The 14496-nt window shown below is 37.5% G+C and overlaps 1 protein-coding gene across 6 annotated transcripts in view; it reads left to right on the forward strand.

Moving 5' to 3' along the window:
- Nucleotides 1-14496, forward strand: part of OSBPL1A (oxysterol binding protein like 1A) — a 244758-nt gene that overhangs the window by 132937 nt on the left and 97325 nt on the right. The window lies entirely within an intron of this gene.

A 14496-nucleotide genomic window follows, 5' to 3' on the forward strand; every position in this document is an offset into this window, starting at 1 on the left:
ATCTCACAATGATACCAAGACTATAATCTGCATGTGATTGTGTTTGTCTTATTCCCTACCATGTTCCCAATGTGGAATGCACTGCCTGGCTTGTACACTGATGAATTTTGCATGAGTTATATAGGCAGACATACTTTTTCTTTCATTTTAACTTCAGAGTCTTAAGGGTGTAACCGCTATACATTTTTATAATGGACCATTGAGGATTTGATATTTATTACGGTCTGTGACTTTTTTTTTTAGTCATTTGATAAATATTTATAGATTGTTTACCTTATAAGAGACTGCTAGACCAGTCTGTCTTCATCAAACTAGATGACAAATCTATTTAGTCACCTGACTCCTCTGTAAGTCAGATGACTAATAGATTCTTACAGAAGACATATCCAGAAGCAACAGAAGAGGGTAAATTTTAGCAAATCGCTTATTAAGACTGGAATGGAGGGAAAGAATAAAGAGACAGTCCAGTCTAAAAGCTAGAAGCAGGGTCCTTTTGAAGGACTTTGTAAAGTATGCTTATGGAGTTCAAAATCTTGGGCAGCTGGAGTCACTGAAAGGTTTTAATCAGATTTAATGAGATTTGCTCCTTATGAGAAGGATTAGAGAGGAGCACTGGCCTGCAAACAGGACAACCAGGTACAGGAACTCATGAGAGATAATCAGGTACTGAACAAAGTTAGTGCCTGGAGAAGGGAAGGGAAGGGAAGGAGGTTGGAGAGCAGAGAGATGCTTCAGAAACACATGACATGGCCAGGAGCTGGTACTGCAGGGAATGTGGGGAATGAAGGTGGAGCCATAGGTGACACCCAGGATTATGGCACAAGTCACACTGATTAGAAGGTGATTAAGGCAGGGAATTAAGGGAATGTGGAAAGATGAGTTGCCTTTGGACATGCTGATTTTCAAGTAAGGTTGTTCTTAGGTGTCTGATAAAAATTTGGGAATCATTAGCATTGGGAGTCATGTAAGTAAACGTGGTAACTGAGGTCAAAGGAATGAATAATCTCACCTAGGAGAAGACACTTGGACAAGTTTGAAACCAAAAGATCGAATATGACACTTGAAAGACAAATGGAAGAAACTGAGCCAGTGGACATGACTGGGAAAAGGCTCCCAGAGAGGTGGGAGGAGCTCTAGAACAGGGGAGGTCAAGGGAGACAAGCCACCCAGAGGACGGGTAAGAACTGAAGCATGTCCGTTGTATTTGGTAGCCAGGTGGTCATTAGAATCTTTTTTTTAATTCAAAAAAAAAAAAAAAAAAGGGATACATTTGCAGAACATGTAGGTTTGTTACATAGGTATACATGTGCCATGGTGGTTGGTCATTGACAGAAGTTTTAGAAGTTTCACATAGTGCCAGGTGCAGTGGCTCACATTTGTAATCCCAGCACGTGGGAGGCTGAAGCAGGTGGGTCTCCTTAGCTCAGGAGATTGTGAGCTCAGGTGGATCTCCTGAGCGTAGGCAATTGTGAGCTCAGGTGGGTCTCCTTAGCTCAGGAGATTGTGAGCTCAGGTGGATCTCCTGAGCTCAGCATTGGCAGCATGGTGAAACTCTGTCCCTACCAAAAAATTACAAAAAATTAGCTGGGTGTGATGGTGTGCACCTGTGGTCCCAGCTACTTGGGCCTGGGAAGGGGAGGTTGTAGTGGGCTGAGATTGCACCACTGCACTCCAGCCTGGGTGACAAAGTGAGACCCAGTCTTAAAAATAAACACAAAACAGGGAAGCTTGACATAGGAAGAAGCCAGACTGCAGTGTGCAAAGGAGTAAATGTGAGGGGAGTGAGGAAACAAATGATGAAGACGGATTTTGTAGACATTCATAATCTGTGAATGATTGTAATTTTATTCCTTTCTTTCCATTCTTATACCTTTCATTTCTTTTTGTTATTCTTAATTTATTGGCTAGGGCCTTCAGGGCAATGTTGAATAGAAGCTGAGATGGTGGGAATTCATGTTCATCCCTGATGTCTTTTAAAAAAAAAGGCATACCTCTAACTTCTGTTGCTTCCCTGTTAAGAATGGTGGTTAATAAATATGATTTACTAGATTTAAAGTTTCCTTTCATTCTTATATTGTTAAATTTTTTTTTTTATCATTAAGGCGTGTTGAGTTTTATCAGATGTTCTTTGGTGTCTATTTAAAGGGTTGTATGGTTTATTAAATTTGTTAAGCTGGTAAATGACGTATTTGGACTTTTTATAGTGATAAGCCAGCCATCCTTGTCTACTTGGAATAAACCTAATTTGGTTATGATGTATTATCTTTGACATTCTAGTCAATTTGGTTTCCTTTGGATTTTAGTATCTATTTTAGTATGTATGTTTATAAGTAAGACTGACTTGTAATTTTCTTTTTTTGTACTGTCCTCATCAGGGTTTAACATCAAGGTTATAATGACCTCATAAAGTGAATTTAGGAGTATTCCCTCTTTTGCTGTTTTGTATAAAATTGAAGTGATCTGTTCCTTGAAAATTTAGAACTTTCTTATAAGAACATTTTATCTTTGTGAAGTTTTTTTTAAACTACTAACTACATGTATTTAATGTTTCTAGGATTATTTTAGTTTTTTATTTCTTTTTGGGTCAGTTTTGACAAGTTATATATTTTTAGGAATTCTTTACATTTAAGTTTTGAAATGTATTATAAATGTATTCATAATTTTCTTTTTTTTTTAAAACAGGTTGTATCTGTAATTATGTATCTTTTAAACTTTTTTCATTTTCTTTTTTCTAATCCTGACTTGGATATCTCCAAATAAATTTCTTTTCATATGAATCTAAGTCCCTCCCTATAAGTCTCATTAAAGCTTTTTTTGATTACTTTTCAAAAAATAGTCTTTAGTTTCTTATCTATTGCATCTTTTTTAAAATTAAATTTTCAATTATCCGTATCAGTTGAGTTTCATTTTTTTCTTTAGATCTATGCATTTATTATCCTTTGTCTTTTGAACATGGATAATTCAAAATTTTTCTTTTCCGGATTTCTAGTTGGATATTTTGTAGTTCTAGTATTTTGTAACTTCATGAATGTATCACTGTTAGCTTTAGCCAGTGCTTTATTTTATAGACTCTAATAATGTATTTTTGTAGACTCCATCTTTCCAGCCTGAAGACTGCTTATGAGTAGAGTCTATACCCCTAACATTTAAAACACCTAAAATGTACGAAAGGTTTGAATGACTTCCAGATTTTTTTTTCTTAGCCACCTCGTCCTGTTTCCACTGCTTGGCATTTCAATTTCTTTCCCTCACCTGCTGCGCACCTTCTTCTTTTTCCCTCATACTTTCTTTTCTATCCTTGAGTGTTAGAATGACCCTCATTCCCTTGCTCCCTTTTCCAGCTTTTTTATTTCTCCCTTGTTTTCTCTGTCCTACACTTTGAGGATTTTTCCATCGTCTGCCCAACATATTCGTCTCCCCCTTTCCTTCTCAGAACCTTGGCCCAACACCAAAGAGAAACAAGCCAGGATAACCCGTATCTGGTTTTCTTTAGATGCTGAAATGTTCACCATTGTTTACCTCATGATCTTTGTTATTCTATATGCAGTCCAGTTGAAGACAGAGCCAGGGAGAGGGTGGGAAAGCCAGGGAAGAAGGCATAAATGATGGAACACAAGCCTGCTGTTGTGTAGGGTCCTCACACACGGGTTTCAGTAGCAGACACCCTTTTCTTGCTCTTTGACTGTGGGCAACTTACTCCAAGTTCTTCTGTGTAACACAGAGTCGTTAACACAGACCCTTTCTTTCTGTATCCCAGGTTGCTCTGACATTCAGATGCAATAAGGGGAAACTCATCAGTTTCCATGCTTTATTCTCACGAAAATATCTTAAAGGGAACTTGTGCACAATTCAGGGAGAGAAAGGGAGCAGAACTGGTTTGTGGTATGGTGTGTTGGATGACAGGAACCCCAGTGGGAAGCAGTAGGCAGTGATGGAAATAACAAGAAGCACAGTGGTTGTGCTCAGTGATCAAGAGAGATGCTGGGGAGATGTCTTTCCCCTGGGAGAGGGAAGCTCATAACCGCCCAGGCTGCAGACACGAACACATTGTTACATACAGTGGCAGGGGAGAGGCTATGCCCTGGTGACGATATGCTGTGCTCTGGGGACATCACCTGTTATTTTGCCTAATTATTTGCTACATTGAGGACACTGGGCCTTTTTTGAGTTTACTTGAGAAATCAGCCCTCAAAATAATGTTTCTGTGAGGAAGATTTTCTTGTTTTTCTGGGTTCTGAACAGTTTGATTGGAAATGATTTGTGAGTATATAATTCTTAGTAAAATTTCTTTTTTTTCCGCCTCCTTTTCTCTTTTCTTTTTGTTAGAGTATCACTCTGTTGAGTACAATGACATGATCTCATCTCACTTAAACCTCTGCCTCCCGGGTTCAAGCGATTCTCCTGCCTCAGCCTTAAGTACCTGGGATTAGTGGCGCACGCCACCATGCCCAGCTAATTTTTGTATTTTTAGTAGAGATGGGGTTTCACCATGTTGGCCAGGCTGGTGACAAACTCCTGACCTCAGGTGATCCACCCACCTTGGCCTCCCAAAGTGCTGGGATTACAGGCGTGAGCCACCACACCCAGCCAAAATTTCTTACTTGTGTTAGAAATGATTTAATTTTGAATATTTTATTTATTTGTGTTATTTGTGTTAAGGATTAGTTGTTTAAAATCTCAAAATCACAGAATTGTTCTTAGATTGTAGAACATCTGGTCTGGACGTCTTCAAAGGTTTTACCAGCAGTGGAGGTAGACGTGGATACCAGTATACAAGACCGATGAAAGTAAAAGCACCTGTTCATCCACTGTAGCACCTCCACAGAACGGTTTGAAAGTGGTCTGCTCTTTATTTTATAGAGAAAGCTAGGACCAGCAGGAGAGTATCATTTACTTGTCCAAGCTTACGTAGCTAGCTAGGAGCGGGCAAAACTCAGAGCTACTTCCAGGATTCTGCCTCCAAATTTAATGCCGAAGAACAGGAAAATTCTTTAGACAGCTCAAGCGGATGTGGTCATCTATATAAACTCCTTTCTTAATTTGACCAAAAGATGCCAAATTTAGAAGTAAGATAGCAGATGGCCGAGAATATTGAAATGTTCTCCGATTTTGCACAGAATACCTGTGTTCCAGGTTTTCAATAGGAAATTGCTTTCCATCTTTTTGTGAAGAATTTGCTTGGTTGAAGTCACATTTTGGGAAAACATAGAAGTAGCCTATTTCCTAAGATTCCGTATTTTGATGTTAAGCTGAACTGTCAGAATGCTGTAGCCTGGACTATGTTTTCTTGATTTTTCAGGAAAATGGCCTTGACTGAATTGTAAGTTGGAGTTAATGCCCTCAATTTTTTGTTGAAAGGCATTTCAAAAATTATTAGCCTTAATGACATGGTTATTTTGCCCTCTAATACTTGTATTCCCCTTTATATAATCCTGGATAAGAAATTAGAGCTAAGGGCAAAGAGGGAGTTTATTTTCTCTAAGGAACAATTGGTGGTTTTTTTTCCTGGTGGACAATTAAAAGGGCATAATTGATTGTATTTATCTTTCTGTTTTGGCCTTAAGAGAATTCAAAGCCTGATTTGTGGTTCATCCACAGTTTCTGTGTACACTTCATCAATGGTAGGTCCTGCCTCAATCCCAATTTAGAACTGTTCTGTATTTTCATAGTCTCAAAGTTTGGCAATCACTAGATTACAACATTCTCTTGTGAATTAATTCAATATGATTGTACCCCAGGGTGCATTCGCATATGCTGATTACATTTTGGGATTTTTTCTGCAAGTAGTATTAAGTAAATAGTTGTTAAAATGTTAGGAATGGGTTGGACGCAGTGGCTCACACATGTAATCCCAACACTTTGGGAGGTGGAGGTGGGCGGATTACTTGAGGTCAGGAGTTCGAGACCAGCCTGGCCAACATGGTGAAACTCCATCACTACTAAAAATACAAAATTAGCTAGGCATGGTGGCATGCACCTGTAGTCCCACCTATTCGGGAGGCTGAGGCAGGAGTTTCTTTTGAACCTGGGAGGCAGAGGTTGTGGTGAGCATCATGTCACTGCACTCCAGGGTGGGCGACAGAGTGAGACTCCATTTCAAAGAAAAGATGTTGGGAATATATTGTTACCTTATGCTATGGTTTTATTTTATGTCAAGAATATATACATTTTGATAGTGACTTTGTTACAGATAATGTCAAGGACCCAAGTAAAAATACATGGCAAATATTGCAATGGAAGGGTTTTGGGATTTTATTGGTGTGTTAATATGAGTCATCCGAACTATATATTTTAGTCCAGTATTTGGAGAAAATCTTTTATTTTTTCTGTTTTTGGTAAAATATATGATTTACCGTCTTAGCCATTTTTAAGGGTGGTGTTCAGCGTCAAACCTCACAAGATTGTGGGTAGAGAGGATTATATGAGCTGATACACCATGTATTTAGCATAGCACCTGGCATAAAGTAAACATATGTACTGACAAAACTTGGGAAGCAGTGCATTAACATATTCGCAGGGTCTTCTTCAGATAGACATATAACCTAAGTTGTGATTCCACACATTTTAATTTTTTACCCCAGTTTGAGAACCAGGAAACACTTGTCAAAGCAGAATAAAATATCAAAATTCTAAAAAAGCAAAGTGATTGTCTTTCTGGGCATAACAATATTTACCAATATACAGAAAGCTATTTTCAGAGCAAAGCTTAAGTCATGTAAAAAGTGGAGTTGGAAATCATAAAACAACTGGACAGTGGAATGGTCCTTCTTAAAAAGGACAGAACTGCTTATAGTTCCAACAATATGGATGAATCTGAAGAATGTTATACTAGTAAAAGAAGTCAGATACAAAAGAGTACACGTCTTGCATGATTCCATTTATTCAAAGTTCAAAACCAGACAAACCTAAACCGTGGCTATGGAAGTCAGAGCAGTGGTTGCTGGGGTGGGGGTGGGGGTGGAGAGAAGTGGGAGAGTGACTGTGAACTTGGGGGAGAGAGGTAATGGAAATATTCTGTATCTTGATGGTGGTGCTAGTTACATGGGGTATATATTTGTAAAAACTTAATGCATCATACACTTAAAATGGAGGTATTATATATAATTCAAATAAAGTTCATTTAGACAATTAGTTGCTATGGTGTTAACTTCTGTTGCATACAAATGTTTCTAGTTATTTTCATCAGCAAAACTATCAATTGCAGAGCCCCTGAATAACTTCTGAAAATAAGATTTGTGTTTAGATTATGATTAAACTTCCCTGCTTTTAAGAATGATTATTTACCTCTGGTGGCATATCTCAAAAACAAAAACCTGTTTATTTTGAGGATATGTAAAACATACAAATCTGTGGCAAGTGATTATGTAAGAGTAGGCTATTTTTAGGTAGAAGCTTTGCAACCATGATGAGACAGGATTGTGCTTAAATTCTCGGATTGGACTCCCATACCAGACGTCTGAGAACGTCGTGTGTTCTGCAGTATTTAAGAGGACTTTGCAAACATTGTTTTGCATCTGATGCATTGCAAATCTGATACAAAATTTGATGATGTAAATATCAGTTCCTATGTTCCTATGTAAGCATATTTTAAAATATTTTACTAATTATAGAATTATGAGCTATATATGGAAGATATACACAGGAGTATACAGAAAGCTATTTTAGAGCATATAGAGAATATAAAAACCACGTCCCAGCAACCACCAGCAGGATTTTGGTGTGTCTTAGCTTATTCATATGGGTGTGCAAACGCAAATACAATGTACATTGCTATTTAATGTCTTACATCATTTTCAGTAATATCACAGTAAGTATTTTTCTTTGAAAAACAGCTATTCTTTGAATTTTTTTTTCTTTAACATTTTTGTCACCCAGGCTGGAGTGCAGGGGCATGATTTTGGCTCACTGCAGAGATCTCAGCTCACTGCAGCCTCAACTTCCCTGGGTCAGATGATCATCCCAACTCAGCCTCATAGCTGGGACCACAGGCATCTGCCACCACACTGGCTCATTTTTGTATTTTTTATAGAGACGGAGTTTTGCCGTGTTGCTGGTCTCAAACTCCTGGGCTCAAGTAATCTGCCCATCTCAGCCTCCCAGAGTGCTGGGATGACAGAGACATCGTGTCCAGCCCCGAAATATTTTTAAGACTGCATATGAAATGTATTGTTGTAACTTCCATTGTCAGTATATGAGTGATCTTTTTACTATGCACTTCCTATTGATAAACGCTTTCGTTTTTATAGCTTTATTGAGGAATAATTGATGTGCAGTAGACTCCACATATTTAAACTGTTACTGAATGAGTTTTGATATGTGTTTACACTGGTGAAACTGTCATCACAATCAAGATAAGGAATACTTCTCTTCCAAGAGCTCCTTACTCCCTCTTTGTAATTTTATTCTTTCTTCCACACCTGTCTACAGGCAGATATTGGTCAGCTTTTTATCACTAGACATTGGTAGGAATTTTCTAAAATTTTGTAGTAATGGAATCATATCGTGTGTACTTTTGGGGATGGGTTCTCGTATCTTTAACTCAGCATAGTTATTTTGTGGTTCATCCATGTTGCTTAATGTATCAATAGTTAACTCCTTTTTCTTGCTAAACAACACTTCATTTTGTGGCTGTACCACAGTTTATTCATTCACCTGTTTAGGGATATTTAGGTTGTTTCCAATTTTGGGGTATTATAAATAAAGCTATGAATATTTGTTTATACAAGTATTTGTGTAGACATGAGCTTTTATTTTTCTTAGGTAAATGCCTAGTAGAATGATCAGGTTGTATGATAAATCCATGTTTGTCTCTTTTTGAGTTTTTTTTTTTTTTTTTTTTTTTTTTTTTTTTTTTTTTTTTTTTTTTTGTTTTTGTTTTTGTTTTTTTTTTTTGAGGCAGAGTCTTGCTCTGTTGCCAGGCTGGAGTGCAGTGGCATGATCTTGGCTCACTGCAACCTCCGCCTTGAACCTCCGTTCAAGAGATTCCCCTGCCTCAGCCTCCCTAGTAGCTGGGACTACAGGCACACACCACAACCTGGCTAATTTTTTGTATTTTTAGTAGAGATGGGGTTTCACCATGTTGGCCAGGATGGCCTCGATCTCCTGACTTTGTGATCCACCCGCCCCAGCCTCCCAAAGTGCTGGAATTCCAGGTGTGAGCCACCACCCCTGGCCTTTTTGAGTTTTTTTTTTTTTTTTTTTTTTTAAACTTTGGAAAAAATGAGATAGAATTCACCTAACATAAAACTCATTCTTTTGAGCATACAATTCAGTGACTTTTAATACATTCACAGCGTGCAATTATCACCGCTGTCTTCTTCCAAAACATTTTCATCATGCCAAAGGGAATCTTGTGCCCATTAAACACTCTCTGCCCATCTGGTACACCATCCCCAGTCCCTAAAAACCACTAATCTGCTTCTAAATATTTCATGTAAATGGAATTATACAATATGTGAGCTTACTTGTCTGGTTTTCTCTCTTAGCCTAATGTTTTCAAGGTTCATGTGCATTGTAGCACGTATAAGCACTTTACTTTTGATGGCTAAGAAGTATGGTATGTATATATCACATTGTATCTGTTCGTCCATTTATGGCCATTTGGGTTGTTTCTACCTTTTGGCTGTTACAAATAGTGATGCTGTGAATGTTTTTACAAGTCTTTGAGCATTTATATTCAGTTCTTTTGGGTATATACCTAAGAGTAGGATTCCTGGGTTATATCGTGTTTCCATGTTTAATATTTTAAAGAGCCACCATACTGTTTTCCACAGTGGCTGCTACATTTTACATTCCCATCAGCAATATACAAAGTTCCACTTTCCCCACATCCTTGTGGACATTTCTTTTCTTTTCTTTTCTTTTTTTAAATTATAACCATTCTAGTAGGTGTGAAGTGGCGCCTCATTGTGGTTATGATTTGCATTCACCTGTTGAACTCATCTTTTCATGTGCTTACTGGCTGCTGGCCTGTCTTTTTTGGAGAAATGTCTGAGTCCATTGCCCGTGTTTTAATTGGATGGTTTGTCATCGTATCGTTGAGTGTAGAGTTCTTTATGTAATCGTGTATATATTCTAGATTCTAGACCCTTGTTAGATATATGATTTGTAAATATTTCCTTCCATTCCCTAGGTTGTCTTTTTACTTTGTTGATCGTGTTCTTTTATGCACCAAAGTTTTAAATTTTTGTTGTTTGTGCTTTTGATATGTTTTTTTTTAACTAAACAGAAATTTCTCTAAATTACTTTTTATCCAAAAGCCCTATCAGAATAGTCTGTGGTGCTTTATAACAACATTACATGGCTGGATGCGGTGGCTCACGCCTGTAATTCCAGCACTTTGGGAGGCCAAGGTGGGTGGATCACAAGGTCAGGAGTTCGAGACCAGCCTAACCAACATAGTGAAATGCCATCTCTACTAAAAATACAAAAATTAACCGGGGGTGATGGTATGCACCTGTAATCTCAGCTACTCAGGAGGCTGGGGCAAGAGAATCCCTTCAACCTGGGAGGGGGAGGTTGCCGTGAGCCAAGATCGTACCACTGCCCTCTACTCTGGGTGACAGAGCAAGGCTTTGTCTCAAAAAACAAACAAACAAAAAAATTACATGTATCAGTGCATTACCATCTAACAAGCAAAAAACCCCAAACCCAATAATATTAGCCTAAATTAGAGATTTGTATTTCTTTCACTGTAAAGATGAGAGGCAGACAGGCTGGGCCTGTATGGCAGTTTCAGGTGTTAGGGACTGTTCCTATTTTCAAATTGTAGTTAGCAGGAAGGAGGAAGGGGCAGAAAAGGGGTATATCCTTCCCTTTAATTAGATCTAGTATCCCCTGCACAGTATTTCCATTCTTCTTGGTCAGAACTTAGTCATATGGCTATAGCTGACAGAGAGACTGAGAATAGGGCCTTTTAGCTGGAGGGCAAAAGGTAAAACTTGGGGCTCTTACTAATGACAAAAGGGAGAATAGATACTGGGGGAAATTAGCAGTCTTTGTCACAATGCACAGGCCTTGTTCATTCTTGGAGATCCTGATTAAGTAGAGCATGTTCCAAGGGGCCATTCCAGGCACTAGGATACAATTGTGCACAAATATTTAATATAGAGTTAAAAAGATGTAATTTTAAAAATAGACTTTTAAAAATTACAGAATTTTTACAAGTAGGTTGATTTAGAATTTAATATATTGGCAATATATTTTATATATACCACTATGAGGCAATTTAGCATTCTGTACTTTTTTTAATTCTTAATTTTTGTGAGTACATAGCAGTTTCATACATTTGAGGGCCATGTGAGATATTTTGATGCAGGCATACAATGCATAATAATCACATGGAAAGTGGGATAGCCATTCCCTCAAGCATTTATCCTTTGTCTTACAAACAATCTAATTATAAAGTGTGCAATTACATTATTTTGACTGTAGTCACCCTGTTGTGCTGTCAAATATTAGATATTATTCATTCTATTATTATTATTTTTATCCATTGACCATCTCGATATTCCCCCCACCCTGTCCCACTACACTTCTCAATCTCTGATAACCAGCCATCTCCTCTCTATCTCCATGTATTCAATTGTTTGATTTGTAATTCCCACAAGTAAGTGAGAACATGCAATGTCTGTCTTTCTGTACCTGGCTTATTTCATTTAACATAATGACAATGTTCCAGTTCCATCCATATTGTTGCAAATGACAGGATCTTGTTCTTTTTTTATGACTGAATAGTACTCCATTGTGTGTAAGCACCACAGTTTCTTTATCCATCTGTTGATGGACACATAGTTTGCTTCCAAATCTTGGCGATTGTGAACAGCGCCACAGCAAACATGGGAGTGCAAATATCTCTTCTGTATACTGATTTCCCTTTTTTGGGAATATACCTAGCAATGGGATTGCTGGGTCATATATGGTAGCTCTATGTTTAGTTTTTTGAGAAACCTCTAAACTGTTCTCCATGGTGGTTGTGCTAATTTTACATTCTCACCAACAGTGTACAAGTGTTCCCCTTTCTTCACATCCTCACTAGCATTTGTTATTTGCTACGTTTTGCATATAAGCCATTTTAACTGAGATGAAATGATATCTCATTGTAGTTTAATTTACATTAATCAGTGATGTTGAGTGCTTTTTCCTATGTCTGTTTTCCATTTGTATGTCTTCTTTTGAGAAACGTCTATTCAAATCTTTGGCTCCTGTTTTAATAGCATTATTAGATTTTTTTCCTACAGAGTTGTTTGAGCTACTTTTATATTCTGGTTACCCTTGCCACATGGGTAGTTTGCAGATATTTTCTGTCATTTTTGTGGGTTGTCTCTTCACTTTGTAGATTGTATCCTTTGCTGTGCGAAAGCTTTTTAAACATTTTTAACAAATGTAATTCCATTTGTCCATTTTTTTCTTTGGTTGTCTGTGCTTGTGGCGTATTACTAAGAAATCTTTGCCTAGACCAATGTCCTGGCAAGTTTCTCCAGTGTTTCCTTGTAGTAGTTTCATAGTCTGAGGGCTTAGATTTAAGTCCTTAATCCATCTTGATGTGAGTTTTGGATATGGCAAGGAATAGAGGTCTAGTTTCTTTCTTTAGCATATAGATATCCAGTTTTTCCAGTACCATTTATTGAAGAGACTGTCTTTTCTCTAATATATGTTCTGGGTACCTTTGCCAAAAATTAGCTCACTGTGAGTGTGAGGATGTGTTTCTGGGTTCTGTATTCTGTTCCATTGGTCTGTGTGTCTATTTTTATGCTGGCACCATGCTGTTTTGGTGACTGTAGCTCTGTAGTATAATTTGAAGTCAGTTAATGTGATTCCTCCAGTTTAGTTCTTTTTGCTCAGGATACTTTTGGATATGTTGGGTCTTCTGTGATCCACATAAATTCTAGAATTGTTTATTTGTCTGAAGAATGTCATTGGCATTTTGATAAGGATAGCATTGAATCTGTAGATTGCTTTGAGCAGTATGGACATTATAGCGGTATTTATTTTATTTTCCCAGTCCATAAACTTGGAATATCTTTCCTTTTTTTTTTTTTTTTTTTTTTTTTTTTTTTTTTTTTTTTTTTTTTTTTTTTTTTTTTTTTTTTTTTTTTTTTTTTTCGTCAATTTTTTTTTTTTTTTACCATAGAGATATTTCATTTCTTTGGTTAACTTAATTCCTAGGTATTTCATTTTATGTGTGACTGTTCTAAATGGGATTACTTTTTAAGTTTCTTTTTCAGATTATTCACTGTTAGCATATAGAGAAATGCTACTGATTTTTGTGTGTTGATCTTGTATCCTGAAACTTTACTGAATTTGTTTATCAGCTCTAATAGTTTTTTTGGTGGAATCTGTAAGTTTTTTCAAATAAAAGATCATATCACCTGCAAACAAGGATAATTTGACTTCTTCCTTTCCAATTTGGGTACTCTTTATTTCTTTCTATTGTCTGATTGCTCTAGCTAGGACTAACAGTACTATATTGTATAATAGTAGTGAAAGTGAACATTTGTTGTGTTCCATATCTTAAAGGAAAGGCTTTCACTTTTTCCTCATTCAGTATGATACTAGCTGTGGGACTGTCCTATGGCTTCTATTATTTTGAGGTATGTTCCTTCTATACCCAGTTTTTTTTAAGGTTTTTTATCATTTAGGGATGTTGAATTTTATCAAATATGTTTTCAGCATCAGTTGAAATGATCATATGATTTTTTCCATCAGTTCTGTTGATATAATGTATCACACTGATTGATTTGCATATGTTGCACCATCCTTGCATCCCTGGGATAAACCTCACTGGGTTATGACGAATGATGTTTTTAACATATCGTTGAATTCAGTTTGCTAGTATTTTATCAAGCATTTAGGTATCAGTATTCATCAAAGAATGAATATTGGTCTGTAGTTTTCTTTTTGTGATATGTCTTTGGCTTTGATATCAACATGTGAATCCCAAAACTCTGAGACAGGTCTCAGTTAATCTAGAAACTTTTGCCAGGCATGGTGGCTCATGCCTGTAATCTCGGCACTTTTGGAGGCCAAGGCGGGTGGATCACTTGAGGCCAGGAGTTCAAGACCAGCCTGGCCACCATGGCAAAACCCCATCTCTACTAAAAATACAAAAATCAACCAGGCATGGTGGGGCATGCCTGTAATCCCAGCTACTTGGGAGGCTGAGACTGGAGAATCACTTGAACCTGAGAGGCAGAAGTTGCAGTGAGCTGAGAGTGCACCACTGCACTTCAGCCTGGGCGACAAAGTGAGACTCTGTCTCAAAAAAAAAAAAAAAAAAAATTTAGAAAGTTGATTTTGCCAAGGTTGAGGATCTGTACCTATGACACAGCCTCAGACGTTCTGACCTGTGCCTGAAGGTGGTCAGAGCACAGTTTGGTTTTATACATTTTAGGGAGACATGAAACATCAGTCAACATATGTAAAATGAACACTGGTTGGGTCTGGAAAGGCAGGAAGACTGGAAACAGGGAAGAGGCTTCCAGGTCATAGGTAGAT

The sequence above is a fragment of the Cebus imitator genome, unplaced genomic scaffold (assembly GCF_001604975.1).
Source record: "Cebus imitator isolate Cc_AM_T3 unplaced genomic scaffold, Cebus_imitator-1.0 Scaffold12, whole genome shotgun sequence".
Lineage (NCBI taxonomy): Eukaryota > Metazoa > Chordata > Mammalia > Primates > Cebidae > Cebus > Cebus imitator.